The 26,257-nt window shown below is 42.5% G+C and overlaps 1 protein-coding gene across 2 annotated transcripts in view; it reads left to right on the top strand.

The window, feature by feature from the left end:
* The first annotated feature begins 6 nt into the window (after positions 1–6).
* PDE8A (phosphodiesterase 8A) overlaps positions 7–26,257 on the top strand; it is a 169,472-nt gene continuing 143,221 nt past the window's right edge. For both annotated transcript variants that reach the window (XM_034667834.1, XM_034667833.1), the window contains exon 1: positions 7–118. The gene's annotated coding sequence lies outside the window, so the exon portion shown is untranslated. The remainder of the gene's footprint in view (positions 119–26,257) is intronic.

Genomic DNA, 26,257 nt, shown 5'->3' with positions numbered 1-26,257 from the left:
GCCGCCGCCACCGCCCGCCGGGCCGCGCCTCCCACCCGGCCAGCAGACCACCGCCTCACCCGGGGCCCGCGGCGCCGGCCTCGCGGAGTCCGAGCCTCGCGACGGCAGCGGCAGGAAGGTAAGGGGCGCCGGGCGGGCGGCTGGGGCTCCGGGGGTTGAGGACCGCGGCGAAACTCGGGCCGGGCGGCAACTTTCCTGCAGGGGCCGGGCGGGGCTCCCTCCCGGTCGGCGGTGCCCTCTCGCCCGGCTTTGGGTGACTTTGACGGGGCGCCAGCGCCCGCTTGCCGGAGCAGCGGCCCTGGGGAAGCCGGAGCCGCGCGTCCTCGGACCCTCCTCGGTAGGGTTGCGAGCAGGACGCCGTCCGAGCCGCAGCGTCGGTTCCCGGGACCCATCCGACGTCTCGGATGGCGGGGCCCCGCTGTGAACTTGCCCGTGGCGCTCTAGTCATTTCCCTACCCAAGAGCGGGGAACCCCCGGATATTGTGGCGCGCCCCCGAAACGTTAAATCGGCGTGAACTTTGTTCTTTGGGTTCTCGTGATGGAAGGGCGGCTAGCCTCGGGAAGCCGCGGCGCTGGATCCTACCACCCTGTTTTGTTTTCCCTCTGTCAGCTTTGCACATGTATGCAGTTGCAGTGTCCCAGTTTCTCTGGGACTATTAAAACGTAATCTGAAGCAACATCAGCTCTGCTTCATTGCACATGTGTTTGAGGTTCACGGTTATTACCATACGTGTTGTGTTTAAAGCCTACGTAGTGAGAAAATACTATCAGAAACGCGATTTTTGAAGCATTCAGAACAAAGTTAATTTTTTATTAAGGAGTCTGACTGGGACATTTTGTGACTGCTTTCACAATTGTGTGTCTTCTCCAGCGCGCATCGCCTTATGTTTTGTCAAAGTTTCTGGGCTTAGTCTTCGTTAAGATTTCCTAAAGGAAAGATAATGAAAAAGGCGGCGGGGGTGTGTGTGGGAGATGTTCATTAAGGCGCACAGCAACAGCTTTCCAGTTCTCTGGAAAGAGTCACAAACTGTACATGTTGATACCACATCTCAGTTACAGATATTTGAAATTGTGGAACTGGAATTCATGCGTTTATGTTTCATTAAACTAGAAAAAAAAATTTTGGTGTGCATGGCCTCAGATCGTTGATAATCCCTCTCATTGCTGCTGCTTTTTAAAAAGTCATTTGCAAAATTGTTTGGATTTTCTGGCTTACTGGGGATTGCTGGACCTCCCAAGTTTGATACCGTTTGGTGGCTTTCTGAGTTAAATTTCTGGCAGTCGTCCATGAGACTTTTTCTATATGAAAGTGAAAAGTTGCCTTCAGTGTTGCATAACCTAGATGAAGTGACTTCCCCACCCCTCCAATTCCCTAGGTGAAAATCTAACTTTGTTCTGAGTATCAGAAGTTGGATTCCTTCTGTAGATTCTTGAAGAAACCTGTGACTGTGAACCCCAGCTGCTCCTAATGTCAGCGTGGCGCTTCTACATTAAGCCTCTGTAATTGGCTTAGAAAACGTTACACCTGTGAAGTTGAATATGGAAGTGTTAACAGCTTTCAGGTTTTTGACCCACATCTAATACTGGTTATCTTGCATTAACTAATAATGAACTTTTAGGTCACTAAATTAGCCTTTTTAGAAAGAGGCCCTGTGTCTTGCCTTTCTGGGGTGGTGCAGGTGTCCTAAAATTCAACTCCGTGTCTTATAAGCCTCTCCAGTGCAGCAGCTTGTTCTGCTCTCCACAGTGTCTGTAGGGCCCCTGAGTTCTTAAGAGTCTTACATATTCTGTCCCATCGTCAGACCATTGTCCTGAGTTGGGGCCCAGAAAAATACGTTCATCATTTACAGTGCTTAATCCATTGGCATGCATATAGTAGCTGCTGAATAAATGTTTGCTGAATTAGGCTCTTTATTTTACCTGAACGATGAAACTTTTCAGTCACTGAAATTTTAGTCCATAAAACCTCCAAAATAGGCTTTAAGATAATATTAGTATTTCCAGAGGAGGAGTCAAATTATAAGTAACAACACCACAACCACAGAAATGTTTGTTAGTCACAAACTGTACATGTTGATACCACATCTCAGTTACAGATATTTGTATGTAGGCATTTCAGGTAATAGGGCAGAGGTAAATATCAGCATGTTTTTTAGCTTATTTTTTCTTTAAGGGAAAAAATCTTTATTTTTTAAAAATATTTTATTTTTAAGTAATCTGTACACCCAGTGTGGGGCTCGAACTCACAACCCCGAGATCAAGAGCTGCGTGCTCCACCAACTGAGCCAGCCAGGCACCCCAAGGGAATGAATCTTTTGAAATTATCAGATATGTTCTAGAAATCTAAAAATGTTTAGAGAAGATCAACTTCCAGTGATTTAGCAAAATCAAATTATTATACAATTAATTTGAATTCCTTTATATTAATATACCAAGATCCAATTTTAGTTTATTAAAAATTATTTCTTCTTGGGGCGCCCGGGTGGCTCAGTTAAGCATCTACCTTCGCTTAGGTCATGATCCCAGGGCTCCCTGCTCAGTGGGGAGTCTGCTTCTCCCTCTGCCCCTGCTCTCTCTCTCTCAAATAAATAAAATGGTTAAAAAATTAAAAATTTTTTTCTTAAAAAAAAACAGTAAATTAGCATATCACTGGATTTCAAAAAAATTCATTGAGGGAAGTTTTTGTATTTCAATAGGACATTTGAAAACACTAGTTCATCAAAATGCTTGGGAGATTGATAATTGCATTTTCAGATTAAGTCGTGTGTCCCCTGTACCATAGTGTATCCTGCATGTGTTCCCTGAAGCAACTTGTTGACTGTTAATAAATATAAATGATAAAAGGAGCCATGTCAAAATAAGTTTGGGAAATATTGGCTCAGATTAAGATCGGCAGATTTCTTTTATGCAGGATTTGTCAGAAAACTTAATTTCTTAAAATTCTCTGTGAATCTCCAAATGGTGTTTAGAGTGTACAGCATTTCCTAAGCTTGTTCGATTATAGAGCCTTTTAATGGAGTTATATCTTAGGCCACATGTTAGGACATGATTCCTAACATGAGATGCCAATATTCAAAGTACAAGAAATATACTTAACAGAACACAATAAACGTAATTTGCTTCTTAATGATTCCAAAGGTACTTCAGGATCTTGTCATACGTTAGGCTGGGTCATCTTATATGAACTTAAATTTAAATGTTACTAAAAATGTTCTGTTTATTTCAGAAGTTATAGTCTGTGTGGTTGCAGATAATACTGTGTTCAGTCTGAACACTTACAGTTTTGTTTTTAATCAGCTTGAGCTTTAACTGTAACATTTCAATATTTGATTGTCAGTCTGGATTTACTTGGTCTTCCCTTTCCTTAGCTAGGACTTGAGTTGCCCTTGAAAGATTTGAATGTGGAGGCAGGAGTGTCAGAGGAGAGCCTGTGCCCCCCTCCCCTTTTGCAAACACCCAGTGCACTGCTGTGATTTCCCCCCCCCCCCATTTGTCGTTAAACAGCTCTGTGAGGGTGGCATTCACATCTGTTTTGTTCAGTGCTGTATCCCCCCACGTAGTGGGCCTTCCCCAGACATCTGTTGAATTAGAGAATTGTGTGAACCAGGTTGGAGAAGTGGAAAATCCACCCAGCCCATTGAAAGGAAAGAGAAACCAGTTTGAGTGGAGGCTGGAGAATTTAGATCTGGTTTTGTGGAGATTTCTGGTTATTGCCCTTTCAGAGCATTTATACCAGGGAATAATACAGTTCTACCGTGGTGAACAGGGTAGATTTCCCTCCGAAGAAGGATTCGTGTAGCTGGGTGGGCAGTGCGCAGCAGGTGACAGATAATAGCAGGCCACACACCGACCTCTCACTGAGGGTTCCTGGCCTGAGCGTTCAGAATCCACTCATGCCCACTCTTAATCCTGTCACTGGTCTTCACTTGTGTCCTCTTCTCCTTCCCCTAATTTTCTCATATATCTATATCTATATATATATATTTTTTACCACCTTCATCTTCTTCCCTTCCTCCTCAAAACTGGCCAAACTAACCAGCTTAATGTCCCCCAAAGTTTAGTGGTTTCTTGGTGTTTCTTAGCTATGGAATAAAATTTGTTGCTTGCTCTTAATGTACAAAGTGGGTTAATCACATTTTTATATTTTCCTTACCTAAAGCAAATTTCTCTGTGTGACCTGCCTGATTTTTTACCCCCACTAAGGGTCATTGACTCTGAGTAGATTATGGAATTATTGAAAGTTTCCTTCTGAAAGTGTAGTTGACAAAATGAGACCTAACCTTCTGTTCCTGATATATGTGACTATAATCTATCTCTGTAGATATTGCTTTTCCATTTTCTTCAATTCTTATTATATACATAAAATACTTTGCGTTTATATTCTATATTGTTTTAGTCCTTAATATCATTACCACCTTAACATCAAGTGTGGTTTTTAAGGTAGATGTTTTGAATGTCACAACTCCATCAGCACAGACCTGTGCTGGGCTAGTCCAGACCCTCCTTGCTGAAGTGAGGGTTGGAATGAGGCCTATGGTGCCTTCTGACACAAATGTTCCCTGTGAAACAGCTTATGACAGTTTTTTTTTCCTTTATACAGCTTGCCCATTTGGGATGGGCTCTTTAATAGGGGAAGTTTCATGATGTGAGTCTACAGGGTGAGACAGATGTCTCAGAATAACCTAAAATGCCTTAAAGGACAGAACTTTTTAAAAATTAAAATTAAAAATCAAAGAAGAGAGGGCGAAGTTGCTTAGAACATGAGTAATCCCTTGGTCTTGTCCAAGGTCAGCGGCTTCAGCCTGGTTTCTCAGTGCTGTGAGGTGGTAGGAGGTGCTGGACTCAAGTTCCTGGAGTGCAGACTATTCATATTATAATATCCACCATTTCTTGGATGCTTTTGATGTCGCAGGCGTTCTGCTGAATGTCTTGCAGATGTTATCTCATGAAATCCTTACAACCCTGTGAGGTGACTGGTGTCATTTCCATTTTGCAGATAAGGCGCTGTAGGTTAGAAACTCACCCACACTCCTACAGTTAGGGCGGTGTTCAAACCCATTGCTCCTGGGCTGTTCTCTGTTAACTCCCTATCTCCACTGCATTTCCCATCCTCTGGCTTTCTGCTAGGTTGCAGATGTCACAGGTCGGGTTTTGCGCAGGCATCCTGAATCCACATTATCAGGATTTTAAGTCATGATTTGCTGGGGAAATTGGTTCCAGCCCTGCTTTAGGTTCCCAAGTTTGTGAGAGTCGAGGCCATATTTGACCCTGCCCCAGGGAACTGAAGTCAGGCCTCCGTGAGGCCCTCTCATTTGTTCTCTTTGCTCTCCCGACATGAGTTGGCAGGCCTCCCTCGGGAGTCCTTTTCACTCTCCCTTCCTCCTGCCCAGGCTTCAGGTAGCCTTCCTTAACCAGGAGCCCTCTTGGGGCTAGTTCTTCCCATCAGCTTTGCCCAGAGCACAGCACTCCTTGCCCCCAGCTCTGCATTTGTGCATCTTCAAGGCCCAGTTGAAATGTTTCTTGAACCCCTGGTTGTACTTGCACTCTCTTTTCTCAGCTCTTAGGATCTTCCCCTGTAGCCCTTGCAGGCCTAGGAGATCTGACTTGAGCCTCCTGTGGGATTATAGGCCTCTTGAGGACAAGGACTACGTCCTAGATTACTTACATTTCCCAAAGCGGCTAGCACACTCAGTGAATGTTTGGATAAATGCACCAGTCTCTAAGGCTATCTCACCTTGTTTAAATTTAACAAAAACTGTTGGGGTGTGTTGTATGTGCTTTCACAAAAAGCCAAAATACCCTGAAGCCAGTGATTAATGTGTGGGGTGATTGCTAAAGCTTTTGCCTTCACTTCTGGCTGTGTTAGGGTTGAGCAATGTTCCTGGGCCCCCTCCTTCTGTTCTGCTTGTGTTCTGCTCTGGTAAGAAGAGTGTCAGAGAAGGGTTTTGACAAGTTTTGTATTGCAGTTTCTTAGCTACAGGCATCATATGCAGTTTGTCCAACCACACAGACAGGAAGGATGTCACAGATTTCCCTAAACTTTGAAGATGGCCTCAAAGAACTCGGGGAGTGGGGCTTGCCAGTGCTTTTGTGGTGAATGGGTTTGAAGGAGCCCTTGGGTCTGTTGAATTCATGCTTCTTTACTGTCTGCTTGTGTCTCTCCCTCATGTGCCGCTAGGGACAGGAGCCACTTCTCCTCGCACTCTGCTGGTGGGACAGCCCGAGGGGGTAGTGGCACATCAGCAGTTTGCATGTTGCCCTCAGTTGTTTGGGGAGGATGGTAACTCCCTAGTGAGGTGTGTTTGAAAGACCACAGAAGAGCCAGGCACCTTCGTGTTAGGTCCAGCTCCATCAGGCACTGGCTGTGTGATATTTGGCAAATTCCGATCCCAAGTTTTCTCAAGCGTAAAATGAGACTAGAATACCCAGGTTTTGGTAGGATCACTTAAAATGATCTTTGTAAAAGCGTTTTTGCAAACTCCAAGCACCAGCCATGTGTAAGGATTGAGCTGCTCTTTCCATCACCTCTCTCAAAGGCAAACTTTGCTCAAATATATCCGCTTATTTTTTAAAGCCAGTCTGTTCCTTCTGAAAATGTTTTTGTCTTTTCCCTAATATTGTGAAAAATTTCAAGCATGAAGTTGAAAGAATGTGTACCCATCTACCTCCCACCTAGATTTGCAGTTAACATTTTCCCCTATGTGCTTTATCACCTCTTTCTATCCCATTGTCCATCACAGTGTTTTGTTTTTACATGAATTTCAAAGTTCCAGACATCAGTGTATTTAACTCCTGAACACTTCAGTAAGCCTGTCACTTACTAGAGTTCAAAATTTGTTTCCTTTTTGTTTGACAGATGTATATACTAAGTGCAAATCTCTGCCAAGACACAGAATATTACTGTCCCCCAGCGGAAAGTTCTCTATGCTCCTTCCCCATGCCTAACCCCACCTGCCAGCAACCACTGTGATGATTTTTATACATTATAAATTATTTTTGCCTATTCTAGGCTTCATATCGATAGGATCTTAAAATATGTATTTTTTGTATAAGGCTCCTTGAACTCAGCACAGTATTTCCGTGATTCATCTATGTTACACACACTTGTTGCATGTTTTCTCTTGCTAAGTAGTATTCTGTTGTTACGACTAGATCCCAGTCCACTTCTTCATTCTTTTGTTGATGGATAACAACAGGGCTCTTTCTAATTTTGGGCTATTAATAATAAAGCTGCTATGAATACCCTAGTGTAAATTATTTTGTGGACATATGCTTTCATTGCTTTTCGGGAAATACCAAGCAGGGTTGCTGGATCACAGGATAGGTGTATGTTTAGCTTTTTAAGAAGCTGCCTGACCTTTTCTGACATGGTTCTACAATTTCACACTCCTGCCAACAATGTATAATAAAAGCTCAGTGGCTCCACATCCTTGCCCCTGTTTGGTGTTATCAGTTTCCTAATTTTAGCCATCCTGGTGGATGTGTAGTGGTTTCTCATTGTGGTTTTGACTTGCATTTCCTCAATGGCTAATAATTTTGAGTACTATTTATGTGCTTATTGATCGCTTATGTAACTTCCTTTTTGAAGTTTATAACACTTTTTTCTTAAAAGGAAATATAAATCCTTTCATGACCCCTGGGTAAGGAAGGGCTTATTAAACAAGTTACACAAACCATTTGCCATAAAGGAAAAGGTTGACAGATTCAACTAGCTTAAAATAAAGTACTTCTCATCAAAGGAGAGTGAAAAGGAAGGAAAACCATAGTCTGGAAGAAGAAATTTGTAACACGTAATACCAATGAAGGATTAGTATCCAGAATATATGTAGAACGCCTGCATGTCAATTAAGAAAAAGACAGCCCAGTTGAAAAACACAGACTGGCCTGTTATTTAAGAGGAAACCAAATGGCTAATAAACACATGAAAAGACCTCATTGGGGAAATGCAAATTAAAGCTACTGTGAAATAACATTTTACACCCACGATCGGAAACATTTAAAAGCTTGACCGTATTTGAGGCAGTCTTCAACACTGTAGGTAGAAGTATTCATCTCGGAAGAACCATTGTCATTACCAGGTATAGTTGAACGTGTGACCCTATGACCTAGCAGTTTCACCTTTAGAAATGCTTGTACATGTGAACTAGAAACATGTACAAGAATGCTCATAACAGCATTGCTTCTAATAGCAACCTTTTTATTAAACTCCAATATCTATCAGCAATATAGTGGATAAATAAGTTGTGATATATTCAAATATATTGAAAAGGGATACTTCATAACTTTGAAAATGAATGGGTTATAGCTTCAGGTGTCAACATAGATCAATTTCAAAAACAATGTTGAGAGAAAGTTACAGAAGAATTTACAAAGTATAACTTTTTAAAGCATAATAGCTAAACAGTATATTATGTGTAAATAGATAGAATATACACATAGGTATTACAGCTACACAGAAAACCAAAGAAGTAATTATGAAATTCAGTTAGGCAAAGAAAGTTTTTTTTAAGTACTAAAATGATTAACAGGTTAATTTCCAGCGCCTAGTTTAAAGGATGTAGGAGGGCTATGCCAGGCCCTGCCCTCAGGGCACAAGTAGTCAGTTCTCCCTGGAGAGGTGGGGCAGGCCTCTTAGCTGGAAGTGAGGCTAGCACCTGAGGTATGGAGAGCATGTTTAGAGAACAGGCAGGAGCTGAGTCTGGATTGGTCATAAGATGCAGGTTAAACCCCTCGCCCCCGCCTAGGGAAGACTGGGAGGACCTGGATAGGGAGAGAATAGGGGGATGTTCATGGGGGTGGGCGGTGTTGGTTTGTTGTGCAGAATTTGGGGAACCTGACCACAGGTAGGAGGGAGAGCCTGAAAGGGGGTGGGGGAGTGGGGAGGAGGAGTTCATGAAGTCCATCCTGTAAACCTCTACAACTCCCAAAGGCTTTTCATTTTCAGCAGGGTGGTTACAGGGTAGACCTGTTTCATGAAGATTAAGTTTTAGGAAGAAATTGCAGAGGCTGGGGTGAGGAAAAGCTAGAGGTGGGGCACTACCCGGGGGTGGTGGCTGTGGTTCAGGCATAGGGCAAAATCAGGTATAGGTAATGTAGTGTGGTGGTTTGGGAAAGGAGGGAATGAGTGAAGGAAGAGCTGGCAGACTAGGGGACATATCAGACTTGGGGAGTGAGGGGTGAGGGCAGTGGAGGGCAACTCAGAGGTTGGGGTTTACCAGCTTGGGAGGATTGTGATAACGTGTCACCATTCGTATAGCACTCTACAGTTTACCAAGTGCTGTTTTTATACATCATCTTATTTGATGTTCCCCAAACTCCTGTGAGGTAGGAAGGAGGGATTTTATTGTCCCTATTGAAGGCCTAAAGAAGCAAAAACTTAAAGGCATCAACTGACTTGCCCTAGTTTGCAGTGACCACTTGTAGGTTCACTACAACAGCATGGGGCAAAAGCCAGACTAAAAAGGTGAGAGTTTATTTATTTATTTATTTTTAATTTTTAAAAAGATTTTATTTACTGGAGAGAGAGAGCCCATGTGTCCATTGTGGGGGGAGGTCCCGGGGAGGGGCAGAGGGAGTAGCAGGGTCCCCGCTGAGCAGGGAGGCCACATGTGGGGCTCCATGCCAGGTCCCTGGGATCATGACCTGAGCTGAAGGCAGATACTTAACCGACTGAGCCACCTAGGCGCCCCAAGGTGAGAGTTTTTGAAAAAGCCTCTCTTGTCCTTTGGTTCTGGATTTGCTTTATAAAAGGAAACTTTTACTTTTCTGCATTATGAAAGTAACATTCATTGTAGACGGCTTGAAAACTAGGGAAAGGAGCAAGGATCACTTAAGTTGCACAGTCGCTGAAATTGCGGTCAGGAGGAGCTTGTCATAAAATGGTGGTATGTTTCCTTACATCCATGTAGATTACTTCCAATAACTTTTTTTTTTTTTTTTACAGTTTTGTTCTTTAGTTCTAAGAAACATTGAGCTATTATTTCTTCAGATGTTGTCCCTCTTCCATTTGTTCATTTCTTTTCTGTGGTTCCGTTCAAATGGTAGGATTTAGACAATCTCAGTTTGTCCTTTGTCTCTGCTTTTCTTTCCCCTCTCTGTGCTATCGTCTGGGAGGGCTGTGGAAGGTACTCTTGTAGCTAGCTTTCTGACTCAGTCCTCAAGGTCTCCTCCACTCTCCAGCCTGTTGAGCTCTTCAATTGGACAGGTTTTGTGTTCAAGATGTGTGCTTTGTTCCCTTCCCTATTGCTTACTCGTGTGTTTTGGTTGCATCATACTCCCTTATTTTTTTGAGGATATTAATTATATGCACTTGAAAGTCCGATTCTGATTGCTGTATATTGAAGACATTTTTTGAGGTATAAATGCAGTCAGTAAAGTGTATAAAATCTTAAATGTACAGCTTGATACAAATTTTACCACGTGTGCCACACATACAACCACCATCCAGATCAAGATAGACCATTTCCAGCGCTCCAGAAGGCTTTTCTAAAGGCTCTTCACTATTTGTTTGTATTTTTAACACTTTATTATGAAAAATCTCAAATACACAGCATTTCTTTTTTTTTTTTTTTTTCCCCAAGTAAGCTGTATGTTCAACGTGGGGCTCGAACTCATGATCCAGAGGTCAAGAGTCACATGCCTTACCAACTGAGCCAGCTGGCTGGCCCAAATGTACAACATTCTTGAAGGAGTTTTATGATGAACACTGGTATGCCCAGCTCCTGTATTTTACATTAGCATTTTACTATACTTGATTTATCACGCATATCCATCTATCCGTCCTCCTCTCCATACATCTCTTTTCTTTGATGCATTTTAAAGTAATTGCAGACATTAGTGCACTTTCTCTTCAGCACTGCAGCATGAATATCATTAGAGTTCAGTATTTATTTTCTTTTAAGGTAGAATTTACATACTGTAATGAAATACTTATTGTACATTTGCTGCATTTTGACAAATGCACACATATAGCTGTGTAATCCAAACCTCTGTCAAGGTATACAATATTGTCCTCATCCCAGAACGCCCCCTGCGCCCCGCAGAATTCCATAGTATGTACTCTTTTATGTAACACTTCCACTTGGCTCTCTGGTTTTGAGGTTCATCTGTGTTTTCTGTATCAGTCGTTCATTAGTTGTAACTGTTTTAAAAGCACATGATACATACGGTTCAATTGCCCTCCAGAAAGATGTGATCAAATTTTAGTATCACAGGAACATCTGAGAGTGCGTTTTACGCTTTCAACAATCTGATTGTGAGAGAATGGTATTTTATTGGTAATTTAATTTGAGTTTATTTCATTGTTTATTATCTTTGGGTTTTTTTTCCAAGTGTGTATTGGATACTTGAACTTCCTCTTCAATGGCATTGGTGTTTCCCTGTTCAAGTCTGTTGCCCATTTCTCTATTTGGACTTTAAAGTGTAAAAATTTTTATTTGTAAGAGCTTTTTCAGTACATTTGGTTGTTAAGTTTTGATCTCATGCTTATTGCAGATCTTTTTCTGTAGCGTTTTCCTTTTTCTTGGGTGTGTTTTTAAAAATCATAGACATATTTTTACGAGATCAAATTTAGCACTCATGTTTTTTCTATTTGCTTTATATAACATCAACTTTTACTACAGAAGTAGTACGTGGTACAGGTATTGTAGAACATTAATGTTGAAATGCCGTTTTCACCACTTAGAGATCATTTAGCTTGTATCTTTCCAGATTTTTTCCTGTTCATGTGTGTGCATTTTTTCACTGAAATTAGATCATATAGTAGTAATGCTGTTTTTAAAAAATTGTGGTGAAGTATATTATAATATAAAATTTACCATTTTAATCATTGTTAAGTGTACAGTTCAGTGGCATTAAGGGCAATCACATTCTTGTGCAGCCATTGCCACTGTCTATCTCTAGAAACTTTTCCTCTTCCAAAACTGAGACTTCATACTCATTAAATACCAACTCCTCGTTCTCTCCTCCCCTCCACTTCCTGGCAACCACCATTCTCCTTTTGACTACTCTAGGTACCTGGTACACGGGGAATCACATGATATTTGTACTTTTGTGACGGTCTTATTTCATTTGATGTGTCTTTGAGATTCATCCATGTTGTAGCATGTATCAGAATTTCATTGTTTTTTTAAGGCTGAGTAACACTCCACTGTATGCATATAGCACATTTTGTTAATCCATTCATCCGCTGATGGACACTTGGGTTGTGTCTACCTTTTGATTATTGTGAATAATGCTGCTGTGAACATGAGCATACAGATGTCTTCAAGTTCCTGCTTTCAATTCTTTTGAGTAAATATACACCCAGCAGTGGAGCTGATAGATAATATGGTAATTCTATTAACTTTTTGAGGAACCACTGTAAGTACATATTGTTTTGCAGTGGACTTTTTTCAGCCAATAATCTGTACATTTTCATTTTAGTAATGTTTTATCTAATACCCGTAGCATACTACACTGAGATCCCCTATGATCTCAGAGATGTTCCCTGCATCATATCTGCTTGTTATGATCCTAATTTCTTTTAACCTAGCACATCCCTTCCCTTTTCCCCCACTTTTTTTTTTTTTTTTAACACTGACTTGTTATAGAGATCTGACCACTTTTGTCCTAACTTCTGGATTTGTCTTTGTCTTATTGTTTTCTTGTGGGGTCATTTAGGTATCCTTCTTTCTGCTATATTTGTTGTAAACTAGAAGTTGTATCTAAAATGGATGAAAGTTACAAATTTTGGCCTAGAATACATCATTAGTGATCCATGAATCAAGTGAGAAGACACAGAACATCTGATTGACCCACCATTATATAGATGGTCAGATTGACTGCTGGATTAGGGTGATGAGAATCTGAGCCCTCCCTCTTGAATCAGGTTCCCTCATAAGACCAGAAAGTGATCTGTGTGGCTCTCAGGACTATATGAATGTTCAGTTCACCACAGGCCAGTCACCTAAGTTCCCCCCCCTCTTTTAGCACCAATTGATAATCCTTATTTAAAATAACAATTCTGATCCAGGTTAATGGATAATGTTTCCTAATTCATTTACTTTTCTGCCTGCAGTAGTTAATGTTCTCTGCAAAGTGGAAGTTTCCTTTATCAATTGGGGCCAGGGCTATTTGGTTGCTATAAAATATAGTTCCTATTAAACAGGCAGGGTAAATTTTTCCCTTTAATTAACAGTTTTAATAGTTGAGAAGTTGCTGCCTCAAGTGGGAATGAATATGTTATTTGTTTTTTCCATTTTTATAAAATATAATTGTGGACGTAGGGTTTTTCGTTGGATGTGCTTGGATATATTATAGTCTTTTTTTTTTTTTTTTTAAAGACTGAAAAGGTAAAACCTGCGGCCACTGGGGGCTCCTTCAGATTGCCTTCTGTATTCTTTTGACATGATTCTGTTCATCTTTGAAAGCACAACCAGTTGTCCCAGGCTCAGCTTGTACCTTCCTTGTCCCTGACCAGACATGGGCCATTTCTCTAAGGTGCCCTGGTGCTCTTTGTGGGAAATACAGTTGGAAGCTACAGTTCAGGTGCTAGGAGTGCTCATTATTCCTGGAGAAACATTGTTTTGGAGCCATTTTAGTGGATAGATCCAGAAAATCTATCACTAAAAAAAATCAAACCCCAAGTTATGCAATTCACGTATACTTTTAATTTAGTTTTTTTCTTTTTTTAAAGATTTTTCATTTATTTATTTGAGAGAGAGAGCGAGTGAGCATGAGCAGCGGGAAGGGACAGAGGGAGAGGGAGAAGCAGACTCCCCGCCGAGCAGGAAGCCGGATGCGGGACTCCATCCCAGAACCCTGAGATTGTGACCTGAGCTGAAGGCAGATGCTTAACCGACTGAGCCACCCAGGCGCCCCTCAATTTAGGTTTAATAATACAGTGTTTATCTGCATTTGCTTGATTTTATAATTGTACTGCTTTTCTTTTACACTGACAATTTTGATTTTTCTTCCTTTGAAGTGTAAGTCCTTTTTCATCCAGATATAGTTAAGTATTCATATGTTAGCATTTTTTTGTGTGTTTATTTAATTTCAACATTTAGTTTTTTAAGTCTGGCATTTATTTTGGGTTTTTGGGTATTTTGTGTGAGGTAAGGATCTTAGTGCTTCAGAATAGATAGTTATTATTCTAGCACCTTTTATGTGCATAATTATTTTTATTTCCTACCGGTTTATACTTTCACCTATATCATATCTTTGGATTGTCTGTTTTTGGTTATCTAGTCTCGCTGGTACTATTACTGAACTGATTTCATTTTTATAGCTTTATTTTTTCATAGTGTCTGGTAATGCTAATCCTTTTTCTCATTATCCCATTTAAAAAAAAAACCTTCTTAACTCATTCTTGTCTATTTTTCCATGTTAATATTAGCATGATTTTTTTAAAAAGATTTTATTTATTTATTCATCAGAGAGAGAGCGAGAGAGAGAGAACACAAGCAGGGAAGGTGGCAGGCAGCGGGAGAAGCAGGCTCCCCGCTGAGCAAGGAACCCACCCGATGTGGGACTCGATCCCAGGACCCCCGGGACCATGACCCGAGCCGAAGGCAGACGCTTAACCGACTGAGGCACCCAGGCATCCCAATATTACCATGATTTTGATTTACCCCCAAGCTTTGGGGGGATTTTGATTGTATTAGAGTTCAGTCCACTGTGATTTGAGAAGAACTGTTAGCTTTATGGAATTCTGTCCATGAACATGATATTTATGGTTCATTTATCTTATTTTATGCATTTTCACATGGGTCTCATGTCTTTTTAGGATAATTCTGTTGGAGCCAGAATCTTTTTTTAAATTAAATCTTTAGGGGCGCCTGGGTGGCACAGCGGTTAAGCGTCTGCCTTTGGCTCAGGGCGTAATCCCGGCGTTACGGGATCGAGCCCCACATCAGGCTCCTCTGCTATGAGCCTGCTTCTTCCTCTCCCACTCCCCCTGCTTGTGTACCCTCTCTCGCTGGCTGTCTCTATCGCTGTTGAATAAATAAATTAAATCTTTAAAAAAAAAATAAATCTTTAATTATTTCAGTTAGATAAAATATGTTGATGTGGCTGAATTTTCCTAAATATTCTGTAGTTCAGTTGATAGATCTTAAGTGCATAGTGTCTTGGGCTTTTTAGATAAATGTTTACATTATTAGCTGAATGATGGTTTTGGGTTTTCCTTTCCCAAAGTAATGCTTTTTAATCTGTTTAATCTGTTTAATCTGTTTCCTTATTGGATTTCTTTGGGGTTTCAGAACACTGTCAACAATAATGATTTTGCATGCATCTTTGTTTTATCCTGATTTTAATGGTCATATGTCCAGTTCCTCACTCTTAGGTGTGATCTTGGCTGTTGCTTTTAAGACAGTGTGCTTTTATATACTTTATTAAGGAAATAGCTTTCTAGTCCCTGCTTTTTAAAGTGTTTAAAAATTACAAATGTCGAATTTTATCAAAAGCCTTCCCCCCCACCCTTGCTTTTTGTTTCATCGAATGATATAATCACATGCTTTTTCTTGGAATTACTGATGTGACATGGTCTGATTGGATTTGTGATATTTTAAAAACTTTGCATTTCTAAAATAAATCTTGCTTGTTATAGGTAATTTTTTTAAAAAGTTAAAAATATACAGTTGAGCTTTAAACAAAGTAGGCATTAGGGGTGCTGACCCCTTGCCTGTCTAAAAGTCCATGTATAACTTGTGATTCCCCCAAAGCAAACTACTTATAGTCTACTTTTGGCTGGAAGTCTTATCGATCACTTAAATAGTTGATTAACACATATTTCAAAAAAAAATTTTTTTGTAGGCTCTACTTCCAGTGTGGAGCCCAACATGGGGCTTGAACTCACAACCCTGAGGTCAAGACCTGAGCTGAGAGAAGAAAGGGAAGAATGAAGGAGGGGTAAACAGAAGGGGGAATGAACCACGAGAGACTATGGACTCTGGGAAACAAACTGAGGGCTTCAGAGGGGAGGGGGGTGGGGGATGGACTAGCCCAGTGATGGATATTAAGGAGGGCACATATTGCATGGAACATTGGGTGTTATACGCAAATAATGAATCATGGACACTACATCAAAAACTAAGAATGTACTGTATGGTGACTAACATAATAAAAAATTATTAAAAAAAAAAAAGTCCGCTTAGGGGTGGCTGGGTAGTTCAGTTAACACATATTTTAGGGAAAAGAAAGTGTGATTAAGGAAATCATAAGAGAAAATACTTCTACAATACTGTAGTATATTCATTGAAAAAAATTTGGGTATAAGTGGATTTGCAGTTTAAACCTATGTTGTTTGGGGGCGTCTGGGTGGCTCAGTCGGTTACATGTCTGACTCTTGGTTTTGGCTCAGATCATGATCTCAGGGTCATGAGATGGAGCCCTGCATCAGGCTCTGTGCTCAGCGGGGAGTCTGCTTAAGAGTCTCTCTCCCTCTCTCCCCCTGCTCATGCACACATGCTGTCTTTCATAAATAAGTAAACCCATGCTTTTCAAGTGTCAATTACTATGAATTCAGTTTGTAGTAATTTGAAATTCAGTTTTCTGTATTCATGAGTGAAAGCAAAGTCATATATAGCATGACTATATATACCGTAACAAGAACCCTATTAATGTTTTATATTAATTTGTATATAATATGTATATTAATAACTACTTGCATTCTTTTTTCCTGTGCGTGTGTAGGAAAATTTAAATTTAAATGTTAAATATAAGTTTTAAACAAATACTTCTATATAGTTTTATATCCTGACTTCTAAAATTTAATAATAAATTAGAACTATCTTCCCATGTCATTAAAATTTCTTCAAAACATCATTTATATGATGATACTAATGCTGCCATGTATGGTTTTTTTAAAAATTTTTTTTATTGTATTATGTTAGTCACCATACAGTACATCCCCGGTTGCCATGCATGTTCTTCTTATATAAGCGTTTATGCTTATCTGTGATCATATCCTTAGATTCTACTTCTAAAAATAAATCCCATTTTTAAGTCTTGATTTAAAAAAAACAATTCTGTTTGGGCAGGCTTTCAGGCATTTTGAGTAGTATATAATGAAAAAGCATTATATTTTAAACATTTTTATTTATATACTTGGCTCAGTTAAGTTACATGTTACATTTTCAATTTTTTGGAATTTTATTCCATAGTGGGACCTTCAACTTTACCATATCCAACTTTCTTATTTTATGGAGGAGGAAATTGAAGCCCTAAATTTAAGAGCCATGTCCAAGATCATGCTGCAAGTATTGGCAAGGCGGGAACAAGTACCTGAACCTGGTACTTGCCCCTTATCCCCGGTACCTTTTATATTGCTGGGAAGTGGACCTCTGGTCATTGCACTGAGCTGCCTGGGCATCAGACTTTCCGCACAACTGTCCAGTTCAGGTTTGCAATGTGTCCTCTTGTCCAGTGGCTTTATTATATAGAAGCAACAAAGAAACTGAACACCTGGAATTCCTGAGCTTGGACATCATTACGGAGTTGCTTGATTATTGTAAAATGGTTCTGTTTTCATTGTAAAGCCATGTACAGACATGTGTTTTTTCTTCAGTTTGTAACACATACATTCGGAGTTGGGGTTGGCATGCAGTCAAAACCTACGTTATTTACGTAGTCATTCACTACATTGGAGCAGCTTCCTCTGCTGCCCTAATATTTTTAGATAAAAGCAGGAAGTCTTGTTCCCTTTTCCTCCCTCAGCCTTCATGCCATGTCTTTTTGTTATTCTAGTGTTAAGAAACAGGATCTTGAAAAGCCAAAGATTCCAAATGAGCTGAGCTGTAGTAAAGCCTTGGCTTGGGGTGAAGGCCGGCATGGGGTCAGCCTGGCGCGGGGTCCAGCAGTATTTACAAAAGGCTCAGAACATTGTGTGGTGAAAATTGATAATTGACAATATGAACAAACTTCTTTTTTTAAAAAGATTTTATTTATTTATTTGACAGAGAGACAGCCAGTGAGAGAGGGAACACAAGCAGGGGGAGTGGGAGAGGAAGAAGCAGGCTCATAGTGGAGGAGCCTGATGTGGGGCTCGATCCCATAACGCCAGGATCACGCCCTGAGCCAAAGGCAGATGCTTAATGACTGTGCCACCCAGGCGCCCCTGAACAAACTTATTTTAATACTGACAAAAAAATACAAGAAGTACTTCCATTAGACATTTTTTTAAAAAAAAGATTTTATTTATTTATTTGATAGAGGCAGAGGGAGAGAGCCTGAGCAGAGAGAGGGAGAAGCAGACTTCTCGCTGAATAGGGAGCCCGATGTGGGGCTCAATCCCAGGACCCTGAGATCATGACCTGAGATGAAGGCAGATGCCCAACCAGCTGAGCCACCCCGGCTCCCGTTCCATTAGACATTAATCTCTACAGTGAGATGAGTTTTCAGAGTATGAGTTGCGAAATGTGTTGGTGGCCTTCTTTCTAGTGTCACTTCTTCTCCATGACAGGCATTCCCTCAGTTCTCCATCTACATAGAAAACGCTAGTTTGTTAAGTTTGCATGATTGAGAGGTCGCTGATTTTTTATCATATAACAAAGTACTGGGTCACTACAGTTGCTCATTCAGCACACCTCTATCTGGTGCTTACCTGGGGGCCAGGAAGTGCGCTAGGACTTGCAGGTAACGTGGAGATGAGGAAGATGACTTCCTTTTCAGATGATGCGCTTCTTAGAGAGTACGTTTGCCTCTAATTGTCTTTCTGTCTCCTAGTTCTGCAGTGCTTGTTCGGAAATCTGAACATAGCACGTCTGTGATAATCGTCAAAGAGGGCCTGAGAATTGGAATCTGAAGATGTGGGTTTGAATTCTGGCTTTGGTACTTAACTGTGAGCTGGGGCAAATCATGTGACTTGTCTGTGAGCCACGGTTCCTTGTATGTAAAGCGAGCACGTAAGAGAAGGCATAGGAGATGCCTTCTAATCTGTTATACACCATTGAAGTGGCAAATGTTTTCTTGTTTCTCTTCACTTATTGATCAGAATCATATTTTCTCACCAGTGGGTCAGAAGAGAAGGAAGCTCTGTTACAATCCTTTCAGTGCTGCCGAATATACTGATAATGGAAAAATAAACAGGGGTGCACTGATTTTCTGGCCTGTAAACCAAAAAACAGTTTCAGTGCCAAAAGCTGTGTTTGTCTTGAGAAGCCAAGAATATTTCTGCAGTGTAGGACTGCTTCAGATCCCACGGTGAATCTCTTGGGTAATCACAGGGTTTTGGTTTAGGTTCAGTTGTTTAGAGGGCTCGCTTTGCTACAGTGCAGTTTGCTCACCGTGCTCAGTTTCTGCTGGCGTAAAATAAGGTAGGTTGGCTGGAGGTGGTCTCTCTGGTCAGGGCTAATATGAATTGAACTTGTTCTTCAGTGTGCAGGCACTGGCCAGTTGGAGCAGCACACATGTCCCGTAGCCAGGCTCTAGAAAGCCCTTTGACCATGACACTTACACTGGGCCCTGGCTCTTCCCCACCAGATTGTTTGGAGTCAGCTGAAAGGTGGCATGAGAGTTTGCCCCCGCCCCCACCGTTCTTAGCCTTCTTGACTACTGCAGATCCACCTTGCTAAAGTGGGCTACCTTCCTGTTATTTATCCCTCAGGAGGAAATTTTTTTGGAATGCCTACTCCACCTAAGCTATTCTTCTGTAAAACAAGTCTTCAGGCTGCATTTCTCTGGGTCCCAGATCACCAGAACCAACATGCAGAGGGCCAGGGGATCTGCCCTACAAGCAGAGGTTCAGAGAAGGGGCAGAGTGATCAAATGCTAGTCTGATTGTGTCCTTCCCTGCTTAAAACCCTCTGTGGCTCCCCAGTGTCAAATTCAGACTCTTTTTTAACCTACCGAGCCCAGCACACATGTGGCTTCCACCCCCCTCCAGCTTAATCCCACGCCTTACGGGTGAGCACCTCCACTACTCACACTTCCGGGGACGAGTGACCTCTGGACTTTTGACTGTGCAGTTTCCTCACAAGTGCTCTGCTGAGAATTTCTCCCTAACTTAATCAGCGGAAGTAGCAAAAGAACGTTGATGAAGGTAGAGCTCTAAGAAGGAAGTAGGTAGGTAACTGTTGGAGGAAGTGTCTGGAAGAAATGCCCTGAGATTTTTGTGTTTGTGGTATTCCATTAAAAGAGAGGGAAAGAGAAGATTAAGATAGGATGAAGGGGTCAAACTGTCAATGTCATGTCTGCCCAGAGGATAGAGAGGTCCCTGTGGGCTATTCTGGAACAGTGTTCGCCCTCCTGGCTGCTTCACTGTGACCCTGGGGACGGGGGAGCTGAAGAAGGAGCAGAGAATGGGTAGCCTCTGGGCTGGAGGAGTGTGCTGTTGGCTGACACAGCCTGTTTTTGCTAAGTACCTGGGGGTCCGAGGCTGCAGAAGTGGCCTCGTCTTAGTGGGCACCTGAAGAAATTACCCTTTTATTACAAATAAAAGAGCTTTTGGATCTGATGGTGTGCTGCTGAGTGTCAGGTTGGGTGGGACAAACGTGCTTTTCTATGGTCAGTTCGAGTCCTATTTTGGTCTAGCTTGTTACACCTTACCTTACTATAACGTAGGTCACTAACTCAACTAAGATTGATGTAACATAACAGTAAAGCTATCACGTATTGAATGTTTACTATGTACCCGGTACTGTTCTAAGTACTTTATGTGTATTAACTAATGTAGTCCTTATGAAAATCCTTTAAGGTTCACCCTTCAGAGTAAGAGTCGAGCCAAGTGGGAGGTTGCACAGTATGCCCAAGGTTTCACAGCTCGTGATCAGAGCGCTTGGATTCAAACCCAGTGAGTGGCCTGGTTCCTGAGTCCATACTAGACTTTGCAATTTCTGTATTTTTCGTTTTATTTTTTGAGGTTCTTGATGTCATGATTTGTTGTTGTTGCTTATTTTTTCAGACAGCTTTCCTGATTGGTCAGGATTCTTTTGACTGTGGCTGACATCAACCCAGTCTAAACCAGCTGAGGCCAGAAGTGAAACTTATGGGCCACTATAACCTGGCTTATAAAACCACAGCACGGGAAGGACGGGGTATGCCAGCTCTGGGGCAAACAAAGTGAGGACTCGCTTTCCCTCCCTTGCTCACATAGTGTCCTCTTCATTTTCGTGGGCTGTTTTTTTCTGCTTGGCAGGAAAAGGGCCCACTAACAGCTGTTGGCCTCACATTTAAAGCTTCATCAATGGAGAGGGACTGAGCCTCTGCCTTTAATTCCAGTATAGGAGTCCCTGGGAAAGACCAAAATGGGCCTGGCTAGGCGCACCTGCAGCCAATGGGTGGCTTCCCTGATGGCACATCGTTCACAGCCCCGGGCGGAGGAGCAGCTCTGACAGGAAGGGACTGCTGCTCAGAACAAGAGCTGCCCCTGAACCGGGGTCCAGTCCAAACCCCAAATGCTTTTCGGCGTAAGAATGAGTACCACTTGTATGTGTAAGGAGAGTTACTGTTCCTAATTTTCATTCTGGGGCAGTTCGTGTTCTGAGTTATCAGAGAAACTTTCCATGTATTCTGTTTGCTAAGAGAAGAATGGATAACAACTTGTGGGAAAATTTCAACAAGTTTTGAAATAGAAAGGGCTTCCAGTTGACCTTCTCCCTTACTTGTACAGTCTGCCTAAGAGATGTGCAAGGACTCCCCTATTGCTCATTACTTCTCTTTTTGTCCAGTCCTTTCATAGTTAGGACGCATTCTTGATTCTGTTTTTGCCTTCCACTGGTAAGATCATTGCATCCTGTGTTTTTGTGTTTCTGTTTCATTGGCTAACTGTAACTTGGGTAAGTCATCCAGCCTTGTGGGCTTTAATTTTTTCACCTGTTGGGATAGGCTGACTATTGTAACAAACCCCCAAATATGCAAAAGTCTTAACCTTGACGGAAGTTTCTTAGTCATGTAAAATTTAAAATAGTGTTCCTGATCACAGTGGAAGACCCTCCTCTAAGTGGCGATTCAGGGACCAAGGCTCCTTCCATCTCTGCCATCTCCAACACGTGGCTCCCACGGTCACTGTGCATCTCTGCATGGGCAAGCGTGCAGAAAGGGCAAGAGATGAAGGGTGTTGGGGGGGTGCTTAGGTGCCAGACCTGGAAGGTGGTCCATGTTCATTTTTCACATTCCATCGGCCACGCCTAAGTTCACTGAATGCTGGGAAATACGACCTATCTGTATGCCTTGGGAGAAGAGGAACTGGGTTTGAGCAGTTTGCCAGTCTTTGCCATACCTCTTTGGTAACATCTGTAATTCTTCCCCTTTGCCTTGTTCCCATGCACAGCAGTTGTAAGTTTGTGTGGGATTGAGCCCACTCCTAGTTCCTTGGTGGTCCCTAACATCTTCCTTGCCCCAGTTATTGGGTCAGCATTAGATATATGACCCAGGCCTAAGTCCTGGGATAACTGGTCCCAGTTACTAGTTCCTCAGTAGTCATGTGATCGAAATGGTCTCAACCACACCGCGGAGTGGGTGGGGGCATCTCCCCCCCGCCCTCCAGTGAGGACAGAGCCAACTCCTGGGTGGGAACAAATTCAGTTACAGAGTCACAGAGCCGGGGTCCTGCTGAACCTTGCCTGAAGCTCACAAGACCTCACTCTCAGCTTTGCGTTTATGTGAGCGATAAATCTATTATATAATAATTTGAGGTTAATTTTCTTTACTTACAACCAAAACCTTCCTAACTGATACAGCCTGTGAAATGAAAGGGGAGCAGGGAGAGAGAAAGGTAGAGCCTGGATCTCTAAGTTCTGCTTCTTTTTATTGCTAGCATGTCTGTGATGTTTCTTTGAATACCTGAGCCACCCAGGCAGGGTCTGAATTGATGTTAGCCTTGTTTGACTTTCCAATTTCCTGGAATTACAGCTGGGATAACTATGTTCTTTAACATTCTAATTTTTTCTGCCTTTAGACAATGATGTCTCTCTGGATCGAATGGTATATAATTTCATTGACATATCAATTATGACCTTTTATTTGCCTTCTACCAGATTGAACAGAACATAGTTGATGTGCTTTCTTTTCCCCATGTATCATTTTAGTAACTTCTTAGAAATCAGCTTTTTCATCAAGAAAGTGTATGGAATAGGCTGATCATACACATTGTAGAGTGCATTTGGTTTGTTGCTGAGTATTATCTGTATATCATATAGGAATTCTTTATTTCTTGAATTAGAATGTTCTAGGCCCTTTTGGAATTTGAACAGTTTGTCAAATTTGTTGATTTTATAGCCCCTCCATCTTGGAAAAAATGCCATATGGTCTTCCTGAAAGAACATTTTTTTAAAAAAGATTTTATTTATTTATTTGACAGAGAGAGACAGCCAGCGAGAGAGGGAACACAAGCAGGGGGAGTGGGAGAGGAAGAAGCAGGCTCCCAGCGGAGGAGCCTGATGTGGGGCTCGATCCCAGAGCGCTGGGATCACACCCTGAGCCAAAGGCAGACGCTTAACGACTGCGCCACCCAAGCGCCCCATGAAAGAACATTTTGAGAGAATTACGTGGTATTCAATAAGGCAATTGGAAAGAAGCTATTAAGTATTTTGGAATTGTTGCACAAGAAGCTAATTTGCCATTTAAGAATGCTAAGAAGCCATTAGCGCAGCACACGGACACCTCATAAAGCTGTGGTGGCAAATGTAAACTGTGAAAGCCCAGCCTGACTCATCTCTTTCAGGATATGGAGAACAGCAGAGGGGTGACAAAACCGCATCATTAGAACTGCCCTGCCTTGCTTTGTTTCAAAAGCATTTGAGGTAATTTAAAGAATACTTAGAGTAAGACACAGATAAACAGAGAAGGGAATTGGGGCGAGTGGAACACAGCGGGTAGGCTAAACAGTTAAGTCAGGAGTCAGGTCATGCTTGGCAATGCATGCCACAGAGACTTGCCTGGTTGCTGGGGGGGGGGGTCCCCCACATTTGGCTCTGATCTTCCACAGCCTCAACGCACAGGAAAACAGTCCCAGAATTCCTGAGATTAGCATAAGCTCTAGTGCCTCACGAGAAATATAGTTTCTAAGCCGAGGCCTTAAGAAATTACTCTTCTAGGCCCTTTTTAAGGGATGAGGATCTCAGCAATGTTCCCATGATAAACATGGTAGTGAGCGCCCCTCAGTGCAAGCTGGGGGCAGAATGCTATACATGGACTTCAGGGTGGGGGGCACAGCCAGTGGTCCCAGCACCCTGCTAATTTGACTCAGGAATTAAAATTTAGTCTGGGAGGATGTGGTATTAAACATTGCTAATGTTTAATTTTGGCCAATTTTATTTACAAGTGGAGTTCAGTCTTTTCCCAAATGTTAATCAACCATTTGTAATTTCTCTTTTGTATACGGTCTGTTACTTCAGCCTTTTTGTATTAAAGAATTGGAGGGTTTTCAATTCAGGAATTTTAAAAAGTTAAGGAATATTATTAATCCATTTGTCGTTTGTAACAAATAACTTTTTTTTTTTTTTCTAGTTTGCCTTCTACAGTTGCTTATTTTGTTTTTAGGATTGCTCACTGAAATAGGGAGTAAGTGTGCTGAGAGTGGGAGGTGGGCTGAGCTTGGGGGGAACATTCGGAGTAGCCCCTTTGGGGAGGGGAGAGACTGGTCGGGGCTCTTGAGAAGGCGCTGGGCAGCACCTGGCAGCCAGCTGCGGGTGGACAGCCGCGTCCGTAGGCCGCGCTGCGGGGTGTGTGATCTCTTCGGTAGCGTATGGGGCGGGGGCTGATCTGAAGTGGACTTTTGCTCCGCTCACGATGTCCGCTAGCTGCTGACGCGGTGGTACGAGCGAGCACGAGCGTGAGGGCTGTGGGCTCGGGTCTGAGGGCAGCCGCCGCACAGGGAGAGGCCTGGGGGCTAGGAGAGCTGCGGAGAGCAGGCCTGGCAGCTTGGGGGAAAGGCGCCGGAGGACACGTGTGGATGAGCCCAGTGCCCGTGCGCAGAGCCGCCCGCACAGGGGACTCCGACAGCAGTGCTCCTGCTAGGAGTGAAGGCGGCAGAAGCCCGCGCGGGAAGACTAGCAGAACGACTTAGGCCCTTAGAAACCAGCACAGGGGTCCTGACGAGAGGGAAGTGCGGGGGAGGGTTTCGTGTGCTGGTAATGTTGCATCTTGATCTGGGTGCTGCTTGTACAGGTGTGTTCTGTTTGTGAAAATTTATCCATTAATGCACTTACATACTTTTCTCTGTGTTCGATAAAATGTAACAAAATGAATGAGAAAGAGAAAGGGGGAGAGAGAGAGAGAGTATACTTTGGTGCCAGACCACCTGTTTTCAAATCTCAGCTCTTTATAGCCAGTTTATAGCTGTGGGACTTTGGGAAAATTACTCAGCCTCTCTGTGCCTCAGATTTCAAATAATGTAAAATGAAAATAACAATTACACCTGTATCTTAGCAGTGCTGTAAGGAGTAAATGAATTGATTAATGTCAAGCACTCTGAATTGTGTATAGCACATAGTATACACTCCCTAATGTTGCCTGTTATTAGTTATTTTTCTTAACAGTGGTTATTATGAATTCGAATAGATACGAGGAAGACTTGATGCACTGGGCACTTGTGGTCCATTGAGAGCCGGTGGGCATTCTGCCAGATGAAGTCCTGAGTGTAGCTGTGCTTTGGTGCCAGTGGAGGGGGGTGGGCTGCAGGTCGCAGTCACAGTTAAAGTGAAGGAACAGTGAGTTGGTGGTGGTCTTGCCATATGAACCATGATATTGCCCAGGATGACAGTAGGATTTGCAGTGGAGGAGACCGAGCCTGAGGTCAAGGTCCCGTGGCATTGCTGGATGGTGTGTGTCTCAGGCCCTGAGGTCGAGGGGCTGGGAGTTCCGGCGGGGGGGGGGGCATCCGAAGCAGCCTTCCTCTGGTGGAGGGGCCTGGGTGAGGACAGCTGTGGCCTGTGTGAGTCTTACTCAGGGCTTTTCCAGGAGTCTCGGTGCCTTGGTGCCTGTGCAGTTAGTGGCCCAGAAAGGTGTCAGAAGCCAGGTGATATTTGATGTGTTTGACAGCGAGATATAGGTTAATTGTATCTGCTTTAATATATCTTCAGAATTCCACTCTCATTCTGCTGATAGCTGTAACAGTCTGCCTGGCTCCCTGTCACCACCCTTCTCCTTGAACTTTGGTTAGGTTTGTAACACCAGACCCCTCTGCCTCCTCACTGGATAACCACCTGGCCCCTACCCCAATTCAGTTGGAGGAAATTATTACAAGTCCCTCTAGTTCCACACTCTGGGACTCAGTCCCATTTCTAATATGTGGACCTTGTTGCCGTGGACCTATTCCTGTCTTAAATTCTGTCCGGTATGG

Source organism: Ailuropoda melanoleuca, chromosome 9, assembly GCF_002007445.2.
Source record: "Ailuropoda melanoleuca isolate Jingjing chromosome 9, ASM200744v2, whole genome shotgun sequence".
Classification (NCBI taxonomy): Eukaryota; Metazoa; Chordata; class Mammalia; order Carnivora; family Ursidae; genus Ailuropoda; species Ailuropoda melanoleuca.
Note: the sequence above shows the minus strand (reverse complement) of the source record. Positions and strands in the feature narration are given on the sequence as shown.